This window comes from Siphateles boraxobius, unplaced genomic scaffold (genome assembly GCF_051911475.1).
Source record: "Siphateles boraxobius isolate OS27281-9 unplaced genomic scaffold, OSU_SipBor_1 77, whole genome shotgun sequence".
Classification (NCBI taxonomy): Eukaryota; Metazoa; Chordata; class Actinopteri; order Cypriniformes; family Leuciscidae; genus Siphateles; species Siphateles boraxobius.
Window position 1 is genome coordinate 889,921 of NW_027509205.1, and position 13,260 is coordinate 903,180.

The following is a 13,260-nucleotide window of genomic DNA, read 5'->3' on the forward strand; positions in this document are numbered from 1 at the left end:
AGTGGTGCAAAGACAACCCGATCTTCCCATACCGGGAGTCGAACCCGGGCCGCCTGGGTGAAAACCAGGAATCCTGACCGCTAGACCATATGGGATCTTCCTTATGCCTGGAGCAGACCCTTTTACTTCTAGTGTGTGACCGTCCCCTTTAAGAACATGGGAATGATCCGAAGGGATTGTTTACTGAATTCAATTTCATCAGGCTCAACAGAGGGAGCTCTCATTTGCCTCATGAGGGGCTCAGTTTCCTCCCATTCTTGCGATGGTATAATAGACAGTACAAACTGGTCGTAAAGCAATGTCCTTGTGACAGTACTCATGCAATGCATTTTAAAAGACGCATAGTATTGTATGGTAACCGTTATCCTACTGACAAAGCAGCCTATTGTTGGACTGTCAATTTTTAATATTTCTCAATCAATCCAATAATAATAATAACAAAAACTATGGGTTAATAAAACGGCTAAGGGCTGACAGCATAGTAAACGAGGCAGAGCGAGCCAGCCAGGAGTCGAACCTAGAATCTTCTGATCCGTAGTCAGACGCTTTATCCATTGCACCACTGGCCCCCTGATCAGGTGTCCGTGAGCTTACACGCCACCTGTTGGTTTTCGACTGGGCAGAGGCCTGTGATGACATCTACTTTTTCTCATGCTATTAACAGACCTGGACCCAACATCAGGAAGGGGTCAGATGAGGGGCCTGCTACAAAAACCTTCAAGATGGAGGCCTCACATGTTGGGGATCTCAATTCTCAATTCAAATCTTAAACGTCAATTTAAAAATTTTAATGTACAGGCTTTTTTGCATGATCTATATAATAGTGATTTACAGTTGGTTTCAATTATACCTGATGTGGTTGATGCTTGGGATTATTTCAAATCTATCTTTCTAGAAATTTGTGATAAACATGCTCCTTTACGTAGATTTCGGGTGAGAGGTAGAAATAATATTTGGTTCAATCAATCCGTCTCTAATCTTATTAAGCAAAGAAACGTGGCTTGGTCTAAAGCAAAGAAAACAAATGGTGAGGAGGACTGGTCTCAATATAGATTATTACGAAATAAGTGTACAAAATTAATATAAAGTTCGAAGAGTCAGTATTATTTAAACCTGATTAATGATAACATGAATTGTCCTTCTAAATTTTGGAAATTAACGAAATCTTTTATAGGATCAAATACATCCACTAATCTTCCAAAAGTTTTAAAATTGAATCAAAGATTGATTACAGACAAGGCTGATATTGTTAATACGTTTAATAGTAATTTTATTTCAGCTGGTTTGATAACAGACAATTCCTTGGTCCTTGATGAACAGAGAACTGATGAGTTGACTAATAGTGAATCAGATTTATTTTCTTTTGCCCCTGTATTGCCGTCCCAAGTTCGTAAACTACTCCGAAATTTAGACTGTAAGAAATCAGGTGGGTCTGACCAAATTGAACCAATTTTTTAAAAATTGTCAGCAGATATTATTGCCGAACCTATTGCATCGATTTTTAATTTGAGTCTCAATCCACTAATGTAATTCCACCATCTTGGAAATCGGCTATGGTTATGCCTTTATTAAAAGGAGGCGATCCTTCCGATTTGAATAATTATCGTCCGATTTCTAAATTACCGGTTTTAGCAAAAGTTTTTGAATCTATTATAAATGATCAAATGAAAGAATATCTACTTAGTCATGATATTTACAACGCATTTCAGTCAGGATTTAGAGCGGGCCATAGTACGATAACAGCTACTACATGATTTAATTACTGCTCTCGATAATAGACAACATTGTGCTGCCTTATTTTTTTATTTGACAAAAGCGTTTGACTTAGTGGATCATGTTTTACTGTTACGGAGGCTTAAAAGTGTTGGCCTCGATAATTCGGCTGTGAGTTGGTTTAAAAATTATTTATCGGATAGAACTCAATGTGTTGCTGTAGATAATTACACCTCATCCATGGTAATAGTCAGGAAGGGTGTCCCGCAAGGTTCTTTATTGGCACCATTTCTTTTTTCTATTTTTATTAATGAATTGGGGCAGAGAATACAATCCGCAAAGCTACATTTTTATGCTGACGATACAATTATTTACTCCACTGCATCCTCTGTGTCTCAGGCTATTGAAATTCTTAAGGATTCTTTTTATACTTTTCAGCTTACTTTGTTGAAACTAAAATTAGTTTTAAATGTAAATAAAACGAAGTATATTCTTTTTACACGTAGCCGTTCTATGTCTACTGTTATGCCTATTCTGACTATTGAGGGTTTACATATAGAAAGAGTACCAACTTATAAATATGTAGGAATATGGCTCGATGAGAAGTTAGCCTTTGATGTTCACATTAATTACTTGGTGAAAAGGCTTAAACCAAGACTGGGTTTTCTTTTTCGGGAAAAAAAATGTTTTTCCTTTATAGCTAGAAAGAGAATAATACAGAGTACTATTTTACCTATTTTAGACTATGGTGATGTTGTTTACATGCATGCGTCTACATATTTATTGAAAAGGCTGGATGGCGTTTATCATGCTGCACTGCGTTTTATAACAAATTCTTGTTCACGTACTCATCATTGTTTGCTGCACAACTATTTGGGTTGGTCCTCTTTATATCAAAGAAGGAAATCCCATATGTTAGAATTTATTGTAAAGACATTGATGGGTAGACTTCCAAATTACATTACTAGTCTTCTATGTTTATGTAGAAAGAACTATAGCACTAGATCATCTAATGGGATTAAATTAGTAGTACCTAGGGTACATTCAGAGCATGGTAAATCATCTTTCTCCTACTATGCTCCATGGCTGTGGAATGAATTTGAAGCTACTGTCCCTCCTGAAACAATTCCTCCTTTGAATGTATTAAAAATTTTTACTGCAGCATACAATGATTGAATCATGCTGTTGTTTTACTTGATTTATGATGAATGTTGTGCCCTGACTTTCTGGAATGTTTTATATGTGTTTGTGTGTGATTTGTAGTGTGGCCATCTTGGCCAGGACTCCCTGGAGGAAGGGATTTCTTTTAATCTCAATGGGACCTTCCTGGAAAAATAAAGGAAATAAAATAAAATACATGTTAAGTTGTGGTGTTGTTAGGATATTACTACAGAGCCTGTGACAGTTTCTCAGTGGAAGAACTGGGATCCAGGGCCACAGACGTCTGCAAAAAACTGCTTTAAAAACCTTCGAGATGCAGGTTGGCGATCTTATTGTTTTTGTTTTCATGGCAAGTTGTGGTGTTGTTAGGATATTCCTACAGAGTCTGTGACAGTTTGTCAGTTTGCCAGGGTCGGTGACGTCTCCTCTCCTGGAGTAAAATACAAGTATTAGTGGTCTTGCTGCAAAATCGGGTAAAGGCCACAGCCAGGCTTGAGGGCAAGTTGTCAGCAGACTTTCCCTGGTGGTCTAGTGGTTAGGATTCGGCGCTCTCACCGCCGCGGCCCGGGTTCGATTCCCGGTCAGGGAATGAGTTTTTGCCCACCACCGGCGGCCGTGATTGTAGAATGGCGAAATACGAACTCAAGCGCTAACACCCTCGTCGAGAAGCAGGGCCAAGGAAAAGTTTATGTGTGAAAAAGAACTCCTTCGAGCCGGAGTTGAACCAGCGACCTAAGGATTGCCAACTTGCCACCTACAGTCCTCCGCTCTTCCAGCTGAGCTATCGAAGGCACACTGATTGGGGACAGAACCTCAACATATCAGGTTGCTGAATCTCCGCCACTGGCTAAAACTGCTACAGACATACATGCTGGTTGTTTCGATTAAGTGGTGCAAAGACAACCCGATCTTCCCATACCGGGAGTCGAACCCGGGCCGCCTGGGTGAAAACCAGGAATCCTGACCGCTAGACCATATGGGATCTTCCTTATGCCTGGAGCAGACCCTTTTACTTCTAGTGTGTGACCGTCCCCTTTAAGAACATGGGAATGATCCGAAGGGATTGTTTACTGAATTCAATTTCATCAGGCTCAACAGAGGGAGCTCTCATTTGCCTCATGAGGGGCTCAGTTTCCTCCCATTCTTGCGATGGTATAATAGACAGTACAAACTGGTCGTAAAGCAATGTCCTTGTGACAGTACTCATGCAATGCATTTTAAAAGACGCATAGTATTGTATGGTAACCGTTATCCTACTGACAAAGCAGCCTATTGTTGGACTGTCAATTTTTAATATTTCTCAATCAATCCAATAATAATAATAACAAAAACTATGGGTTAATAAAACGGCTAAGGGCTGACAGCATAGTAAACGAGGCAGAGCGAGCCAGCCAGGAGTCGAACCTAGAATCTTCTGATCCGTAGTCAGACGCTTTATCCATTGCACCACTGGCCCCCTGATCAGGTGTCCGTGAGCTTACACGCCACCTGTTGGTTTTCGACTGGGCAGAGGCCTGTGATGACATCTACTTTTTCTCATGCTATTAACAGACCTGGACCCAACATCAGGAAGGGGTCAGATGAGGGGCCTGCTACAAAAACCTTCAAGATGGAGGCCTCACATGTTGGGGATCTCAATTCTCAATTCAAATCTTAAACGTCAATTTAAAAATTTTAATGTACAGGCTTTTTTGCATGATCTATATAATAGTGATTTACAGTTGGTTTCAATTATACCTGATGTGGTTGATGCTTGGGATTATTTCAAATCTATCTTTCTAGAAATTTGTGATAAACATGCTCCTTTACGTAGATTTCGGGTGAGAGGTAGAAATAATATTTGGTTCAATCAATCCGTCTCTAATCTTATTAAGCAAAGAAACGTGGCTTGGTCTAAAGCAAAGAAAACAAATGGTGAGGAGGACTGGTCTCAATATAGATTATTACGAAATAAGTGTACAAAATTAATATAAAGTTCGAAGAGTCAGTATTATTTAAACCTGATTAATGATAACATGAATTGTCCTTCTAAATTTTGGAAATTAACGAAATCTTTTATAGGATCAAATACATCCACTAATCTTCCAAAAGTTTTAAAATTGAATCAAAGATTGATTACAGACAAGGCTGATATTGTTAATACGTTTAATAGTAATTTTATTTCAGCTGGTTTGATAACAGACAATTCCTTGGTCCTTGATGAACAGAGAACTGATGAGTTGACTAATAGTGAATCAGATTTATTTTCTTTTGCCCCTGTATTGCCGTCCCAAGTTCGTAAACTACTCCGAAATTTAGACTGTAAGAAATCAGGTGGGTCTGACCAAATTGAACCAATTTTTTAAAAATTGTCAGCAGATATTATTGCCGAACCTATTGCATCGATTTTTAATTTGAGTCTCAATCCACTAATGTAATTCCACCATCTTGGAAATCGGCTATGGTTATGCCTTTATTAAAAGGAGGCGATCCTTCCGATTTGAATAATTATCGTCCGATTTCTAAATTACCGGTTTTAGCAAAAGTTTTTGAATCTATTATAAATGATCAAATGAAAGAATATCTACTTAGTCATGATATTTACAACGCATTTCAGTCAGGATTTAGAGCGGGCCATAGTACGATAACAGCTACTACATGATTTAATTACTGCTCTCGATAATAGACAACATTGTGCTGCCTTATTTTTTTATTTGACAAAAGCGTTTGACTTAGTGGATCATGTTTTACTGTTACGGAGGCTTAAAAGTGTTGGCCTCGATAATTCGGCTGTGAGTTGGTTTAAAAATTATTTATCGGATAGAACTCAATGTGTTGCTGTAGATAATTACACCTCATCCATGGTAATAGTCAGGAAGGGTGTCCCGCAAGGTTCTTTATTGGCACCATTTCTTTTTTCTATTTTTATTAATGAATTGGGGCAGAGAATACAATCCGCAAAGCTACATTTTTATGCTGACGATACAATTATTTACTCCACTGCATCCTCTGTGTCTCAGGCTATTGAAATTCTTAAGGATTCTTTTTATACTTTTCAGCTTACTTTGTTGAAACTAAAATTAGTTTTAAATGTAAATAAAACGAAGTATATTCTTTTTACACGTAGCCGTTCTATGTCTACTGTTATGCCTATTCTGACTATTGAGGGTTTACATATAGAAAGAGTACCAACTTATAAATATGTAGGAATATGGCTCGATGAGAAGTTAGCCTTTGATGTTCACATTAATTACTTGGTGAAAAGGCTTAAACCAAGACTGGGTTTTCTTTTTCGGGAAAAAAAATGTTTTTCCTTTATAGCTAGAAAGAGAATAATACAGAGTACTATTTTACCTATTTTAGACTATGGTGATGTTGTTTACATGCATGCGTCTACATATTTATTGAAAAGGCTGGATGGCGTTTATCATGCTGCACTGCGTTTTATAACAAATTCTTGTTCACGTACTCATCATTGTTTGCTGCACAACTATTTGGGTTGGTCCTCTTTATATCAAAGAAGGAAATCCCATATGTTAGAATTTATTGTAAAGACATTGATGGGTAGACTTCCAAATTACATTACTAGTCTTCTATGTTTATGTAGAAAGAACTATAGCACTAGATCATCTAATGGGATTAAATTAGTAGTACCTAGGGTACATTCAGAGCATGGTAAATCATCTTTCTCCTACTATGCTCCATGGCTGTGGAATGAATTTCAAGCTACTGTCCCTCCTGAAACAATTCCTCCTTTGAATGTATTAAAAATTTTTACTGCAGCATACAATGATTGAATCATGCTGTTGTTTTACTTGATTTATGATGAATGTTGTGCCCTGACTTTCTGGAATGTTTTATATGTGTTTGTGTGTGATTTGTAGTGTGGCCATCTTGGCCAGGACTCCCTGGAGGAAGGGATTTCTTTTAATCTCAATGGGACCTTCCTGGAAAAATAAAGGAAATAAAATAAAATACATGTTAAGTTGTGGTGTTGTTAGGATATTACTACAGAGCCTGTGACAGTTTCTCAGTGGAAGAACTGGGATCCAGGGCCACAGACGTCTGCAAAAAACTGCTTTAAAAACCTTCGAGATGCAGGTTGGCGATCTTATTGTTTTTGCTTTCATGGCAAGTTGTGGTGTTGTTAGGATATTCCTACAGAGTCTGTGACAGTTTGTCAGTTTGCCAGGGTCGGTGACGTCTCCTCTCCTGGAGTAAAATACAAGTATTAGTGGTCTTGCTGCAAAATCGGGTAAAGGCCACAGCCAGGCTTGAGGGCAAGTCTTCAGCAGACTTTCCCTGGTGGTCTAGTGGTTAGGATTCGGCGCTCTCACCGCCGCGGCCCGGGTTCGATTCCCGGTCAGGGAGTGAGTTTTTGCCCACCACCGGCGGCCGTGATTGTAAAATGGCGAAATACGAACTCAAGCGCTAACACCCTCGTCGAGAAGCAGGGCCAAGGAAAAGTTTATGTGTGAAAAAGAACTCCTTCGAGCCGGAGTTGAACCAGCGACCTAAGGATTGCCAACTTGCCACCTACAGTCCTCCGCTCTTCCAGCTGAGCTATCGAAGGCACACTGATTGGGGACAGAACCTCAACATATCAGGTTGCTGAATCTCCGCCACTGGCTAAAACTGCTACAGACATACATGCTGGTTGTTTCGATTAAGTGGTGCAAAGACAACCCGATCTTCCCATATCGGGAGTCGAAACCCGGGCCGCCTGGGTGAAAACCAGGAATCCTGACCGCTAGACCATATGGGATCTTCCTTATGCCTGGAGCAGACCTTTTACTTCTAGTGTGTGACCGTCCCCTTTAAGAACATGGGAATGATCCGAAGGGATTGTTTACTGAATTCAATTTCATCAGGCTCAACAGAGGGAGCTCTCATTTGCCTCATGAGGGGCTCAGTTTCCTCCCATTCTTGCGATGGTATAATAGACAGTACAAACTGGTCGTAAAGCAATGTCCTTGTGACAGTACTCATGCAATGCATTTTAAAAGACGCATAGTATTGTATGGTAACCGTTATCCTACTGACAAAGCAGCCTATTGTTGGACTGTCAATTTTTAATATTTCTCAATCAATCCAATAATAATAATAACAAAAACTATGGGTTAATAAAACGGCTAAGGGCTGACAGCATAGTAAACGAGGCAGAGCGAGCCAGCCAGGAGTCGAACCTAGAATCTTCTGATCCGTAGTCAGACGCTTTATCCATTGCACCACTGGCCCCCTGATCAGGTGTCCGTGAGCTTACACGCCACCTGTTGGTTTTCGACTGGGCAGAGGCCTGTGATGACATCTACTTTTTCTCATGCTATTAACAGACCTGGACCCAACATCAGGAAGGGGTCAGATGAGGGGCCTGCTACAAAAACCTTCAAGATGGAGGCCTCACATGTTGGGGATCTCAATTCTCAATTCAAATCTTAAACGTCAATTTAAAAATTTTAATGTACAGGCTTTTTTGCATGATCTATATAATAGTGATTTACAGTTGGTTTCAATTATACCTGATGTGGTTGATGCTTGGGATTATTTCAAATCTATCTTTCTAGAAATTTGTGATAAACATGCTCCTTTACGTAGATTTCTAAGAGTAGAATCATGCTGCACTGCGTTTTATAACAAATTCTTGTTCACGTACTCATCATTGTTTGCTGCACAACTATTTGGGTTGGTCCTCTTTATATCAAAGAAGGAAATCCCATATGTTAGAATTTATTGTAAAGACATTGATGGGTAGACTTCCAAATTACATTACTAGTCTTCTATGTTTATGTAGAAAGAACTATAGCACTAGATCATCTAATGGGATTAAATTAGTAGTACCTAGGGTACATTCAGAGCATGGTAAATCATCTTTCTCCTACTATGCTCCATGGCTGTGGAATGAATTTGAAGCTACTGTCCCTCCTGAAACAATTCCTCCTTTGAATGTATTAAAAATTTTTACTGCAGCATACAATGATTGAATCATGCTGTTGTTTTACTTGATTTATGATGAATGTTGTGCCCTGACTTTCTGGAATGTTTTATATGTGTTTGTGTGTGATTTGTAGTGTGGCCATCTTGGCCAGGACTCCCTGGAGGAAGGGATTTCTTTTAATCTCAATGGGACCTTCCTGGAAAAATAAAGGAAATAAAATAAAATACATGTTAAGTTGTGGTGTTGTTAGGATATTACTACAGAGCCTGTGACAGTTTCTCAGTGGAAGAACTGGGATCCAGGGCCACAGACGTCTGCAAAAAACTGCTTTAAAAACCTTCGAGATGCAGGTTGGCGATCTTATTGTTTTTGTTTTCATGGCAAGTTGTGGTGTTGTTAGGATATTCCTACAGAGTCTGTGACAGTTTGTCAGTTTGCCAGGGTCGGTGACGTCTCCTCTCCTGGAGTAAAATACAAGTATTAGTGGTCTTGCTGCAAAATCGGGTAAAGGCCACAGCCAGGCTTGAGGGCAAGTCGTCAGCAGACTTTCCCTGGTGGTCTAGTGGTTAGGATTCGGCGCTCTCACCGCCGCGGCCCGGGTTAGATTCCCGGTCAGGGAATGAGTTTTTGCCCACCACCGGCGGCCGTGATTGTAGAATGGCGAAATACGAACTCAAGCGCTAACACCCTCGTCGAGAAGCAGGGCCAAGGAAAAGTTTATGTGTGAAAAAGAACTCCTTCGAGCCGGAGTTGAACCAGCGACCTAAGGATTGCCAACTTGCCACCTACAGTCCTCCGCTCTTCCAGCTGAGCTATCGAAGGCACACTGATTGGGGACAGAACCTCAACATATCAGGTTGCTGAATCTCCGCCACTGGCTAAAACTGCTACAGACATACATGCTGGTTGTTTCGATTAAGTGGTGCAAAGACAACCCGATCTTCCCATACCGGGAGTCGAACCCGGGCCGCCTGGGTGAAAACCAGGAATCCTGACCGCTAGACCATATGGGATCTTCCTTATGCCTGGAGCAGACCCTTTTACTTCTAGTGTGTGACCGTCCCCTTTAAGAACATGGGAATGATCCGAAGGGATTGTTTACTGAATTCAATTTCATCAGGCTCAACAGAGGGAGCTCTCATTTGCCTCATGAGGGGCTCAGTTTCCTCCCATTCTTGCGATGGTATAATAGACAGTACAAACTGGTCGTAAAGCAATGTCCTTGTGACAGTACTCATGCAATGCATTTTAAAAGACGCATAGTATTGTATGGTAACCGTTATCCTACTGACAAAGCAGCCTATTGTTGGACTGTCAATTTTTAATATTTCTCAATCAATCCAATAATAATAATAACAAAAACTATGGGTTAATAAAACGGCTAAGGGCTGACAGCATAGTAAACGAGGCAGAGCGAGCCAGCCAGGAGTCGAACCTAGAATCTTCTGATCCGTAGTCAGACGCTTTATCCATTGCACCACTGGCCCCCTGATCAGGTGTCCGTGAGCTTACACGCCACCTGTTGGTTTTCGACTGGGCAGAGGCCTGTGATGACATCTACTTTTTCTCATGCTATTAACAGACCTGGACCCAACATCAGGAAGGGGTCAGATGAGGGGCCTGCTACAAAAACCTTCAAGATGGAGGCCTCACATGTTGGGGATCTCAATTCTCAATTCAAATCTTAAACGTCAATTTAAAAATTTTAATGTACAGGCTTTTTTGCATGATCTATATAATAGTGATTTACAGTTGGTTTCAATTATACCTGATGTGGTTGATGCTTGGGATTATTTCAAATCTATCTTTCTAGAAATTTGTGATAAACATGCTCCTTTACGTAGATTTCGGGTGAGAGGTAGAAATAATATTTGGTTCAATCAATCCGTCTCTAATCTTATTAAGCAAAGAAACGTGGCTTGGTCTAAAGCAAAGAAAACAAATGGTGAGGAGGACTGGTCTCAATATAGATTATTACGAAATAAGTGTACAAAATTAATATAAAGTTCGAAGAGTCAGTATTATTTAAACCTGATTAATGATAACATGAATTGTCCTTCTAAATTTTGGAAATTAACGAAATCTTTTATAGGATCAAATACATCCACTAATCTTCCAAAAGTTTTAAAATTGAATCAAAGATTGATTACAGACAAGGCTGATATTGTTAATACGTTTAATAGTAATTTTATTTCAGCTGGTTTGATAACAGACAATTCCTTGGTCCTTGATGAACAGAGAACTGATGAGTTGACTAATAGTGAATCAGATTTATTTTCTTTTGCCCCTGTATTGCCGTCCCAAGTTCGTAAACTACTCCGAAATTTAGACTGTAAGAAATCAGGTGGGTCTGACCAAATTGAACCAATTTTTTAAAAATTGTCAGCAGATATTATTGCCGAACCTATTGCATCGATTTTTAATTTGAGTCTCAATCCACTAATGTAATTCCACCATCTTGGAAATCGGCTATGGTTATGCCTTTATTAAAAGGAGGCGATCCTTCCGATTTGAATAATTATCGTCCGATTTCTAAATTACCGGTTTTAGCAAAAGTTTTTGAATCTATTATAAATGATCAAATGAAAGAATATCTACTTAGTCATGATATTTACAACGCATTTCAGTCAGGATTTAGAGCGGGCCATAGTACGATAACAGCTACTACATGATTTAATTACTGCTCTCGATAATAGACAACATTGTGCTGCCTTATTTTTTTATTTGACAAAAGCGTTTGACTTAGTGGATCATGTTTTACTGTTACGGAGGCTTAAAAGTGTTGGCCTCGATAATTCGGCTGTGAGTTGGTTTAAAAATTATTTATCGGATAGAACTCAATGTGTTGCTGTAGATAATTACACCTCATCCATGGTAATAGTCAGGAAGGGTGTCCCGCAAGGTTCTTTATTGGCACCATTTCTTTTTTCTATTTTTATTAATGAATTGGGGCAGAGAATACAATCCGCAAAGCTACATTTTTATGCTGACGATACAATTATTTACTCCACTGCATCCTCTGTGTCTCAGGCTATTGAAATTCTTAAGGATTCTTTTTATACTTTTCAGCTTACTTTGTTGAAACTAAAATTAGTTTTAAATGTAAATAAAACGAAGTATATTCTTTTTACACGTAGCCGTTCTATGTCTACTGTTATGCCTATTCTGACTATTGAGGGTTTACATATAGAAAGAGTACCAACTTATAAATATGTAGGAATATGGCTCGATGAGAAGTTAGCCTTTGATGTTCACATTAATTACTTGGTGAAAAGGCTTAAACCAAGACTGGGTTTTCTTTTTCGGGAAAAAAAATGTTTTTCCTTTATAGCTAGAAAGAGAATAATACAGAGTACTATTTTACCTATTTTAGACTATGGTGATGTTGTTTACATGCATGCGTCTACATATTTATTGAAAAGGCTGGATGGCGTTTATCATGCTGCACTGCGTTTTATAACAAATTCTTGTTCACGTACTCATCATTGTTTGCTGCACAACTATTTGGGTTGGTCCTCTTTATATCAAAGAAGGAAATCCCATATGTTAGAATTTATTGTAAAGACATTGATGGGTAGACTTCCAAATTACATTACTAGTCTTCTATGTTTATGTAGAAAGAACTATAGCACTAGATCATCTAATGGGATTAAATTAGTAGTACCTAGGGTACATTCAGAGCATGGTAAATCATCTTTCTCCTACTATGCTCCATGGCTGTGGAATGAATTTGAAGCTACTGTCCCTCCTGAAACAATTCCTCCTTTGAATGTATTAAAAATTTTTACTGCAGCATACAATGATTGAATCATGCTGTTGTTTTACTTGATTTATGATGAATGTTGTGCCCTGACTTTCTGGAATGTTTTATATGTGTTTGTGTGTGATTTGTAGTGTGGCCATCTTGGCCAGGACTCCCTGGAGGAAGGGATTTCTTTTAATCTCAATGGGACCTTCCTGGAAAAATAAAGGAAATAAAATAAAATACATGTTAAGTTGTGGTGTTGTTAGGATATTACTACAGAGCCTGTGACAGTTTCTCAGTGGAAGAACTGGGATCCAGGGCCACAGACGTCTGCAAAAAACTGCTTTAAAAACCTTCGAGATGCAGGTTGGCGATCTTATTGTTTTTGTTTTCATGGCAAGTTGTGGTGTTGTTAGGATATTCCTACAGAGTCTGTGACAGTTTGTCAGTTTGCCAGGGTCGGTGACGTCTCCTCTCCTGGAGTAAAATACAAGTATTAGTGGTCTTGCTGCAAAATCGGGTAAAGGCCACAGCCAGGCTTGAGGGCAAGTTGTCAGCAGACTTTCCCTGGTGGTCTAGTGGTTAGGATTCGGCGCTCTCACCGCCGCGGCCCGGGTTCGATTCCCGGTCAGGGAATGAGTTTTTGCCCACCACCGGCGGCCGTGATTGTAGAATGGCGAAATACGAACTCAAGCGCTAACACCCTCGTCGAGAAGCAGGGCCAAGG

The 13,260-nt window shown here is 39.5% G+C and overlaps 11 non-coding genes across 11 annotated transcripts; 4 read left to right on the forward strand and 7 right to left on the reverse strand.

Moving 5' to 3' along the window:
• Positions 1 to 23: 23 nt before the first annotated feature.
• Positions 24 to 95, reverse strand: trnae-uuc (transfer RNA glutamic acid (anticodon UUC)). The gene has a single exon. It is a non-coding gene; the product is annotated as a tRNA-Glu (tRNA).
• A 3,296-nt stretch (positions 96 to 3,391) lies between these two features.
• On the forward strand, positions 3,392 to 3,463 carry trnae-cuc (transfer RNA glutamic acid (anticodon CUC)). Its single transcript has one exon. It is a non-coding gene; the product is annotated as a tRNA-Glu (tRNA).
• A 115-nt stretch (positions 3,464 to 3,578) lies between these two features.
• trnay-gua (transfer RNA tyrosine (anticodon GUA)) lies at positions 3,579 to 3,665 on the reverse strand. The gene is given in 2 exon segments: positions 3,579 to 3,614; positions 3,629 to 3,665. It is a non-coding gene; the product is annotated as a tRNA-Tyr (tRNA).
• Positions 3,666 to 3,784: 119 nt separating this feature from the next.
• Positions 3,785 to 3,856, reverse strand: trnae-uuc (transfer RNA glutamic acid (anticodon UUC)). The gene has a single exon. It is a non-coding gene; the product is annotated as a tRNA-Glu (tRNA).
• Positions 3,857 to 7,152: 3,296 nt separating this feature from the next.
• On the forward strand, positions 7,153 to 7,224 carry trnae-cuc (transfer RNA glutamic acid (anticodon CUC)). The gene has a single exon. It is a non-coding gene; the product is annotated as a tRNA-Glu (tRNA).
• A 115-nt stretch (positions 7,225 to 7,339) lies between these two features.
• Positions 7,340 to 7,426, reverse strand: trnay-gua (transfer RNA tyrosine (anticodon GUA)). Its single transcript is given in 2 exon segments — positions 7,340 to 7,375; positions 7,390 to 7,426. It is a non-coding gene; the product is annotated as a tRNA-Tyr (tRNA).
• Positions 7,427 to 7,545: 119 nt separating this feature from the next.
• Positions 7,546 to 7,618, reverse strand: trnae-uuc (transfer RNA glutamic acid (anticodon UUC)). The gene has a single exon. It is a non-coding gene; the product is annotated as a tRNA-Glu (tRNA).
• A 1,718-nt stretch (positions 7,619 to 9,336) lies between these two features.
• On the forward strand, positions 9,337 to 9,408 carry trnae-cuc (transfer RNA glutamic acid (anticodon CUC)). Its single transcript has one exon. It is a non-coding gene; the product is annotated as a tRNA-Glu (tRNA).
• A 115-nt stretch (positions 9,409 to 9,523) lies between these two features.
• trnay-gua (transfer RNA tyrosine (anticodon GUA)) lies at positions 9,524 to 9,610 on the reverse strand. Its single transcript is given in 2 exon segments — positions 9,524 to 9,559; positions 9,574 to 9,610. It is a non-coding gene; the product is annotated as a tRNA-Tyr (tRNA).
• A 119-nt stretch (positions 9,611 to 9,729) lies between these two features.
• Positions 9,730 to 9,801, reverse strand: trnae-uuc (transfer RNA glutamic acid (anticodon UUC)). The gene has a single exon. It is a non-coding gene; the product is annotated as a tRNA-Glu (tRNA).
• Positions 9,802 to 13,097: 3,296 nt separating this feature from the next.
• Positions 13,098 to 13,169, forward strand: trnae-cuc (transfer RNA glutamic acid (anticodon CUC)). The gene has a single exon. It is a non-coding gene; the product is annotated as a tRNA-Glu (tRNA).
• Positions 13,170 to 13,260: the final 91 nt, after the last annotated feature.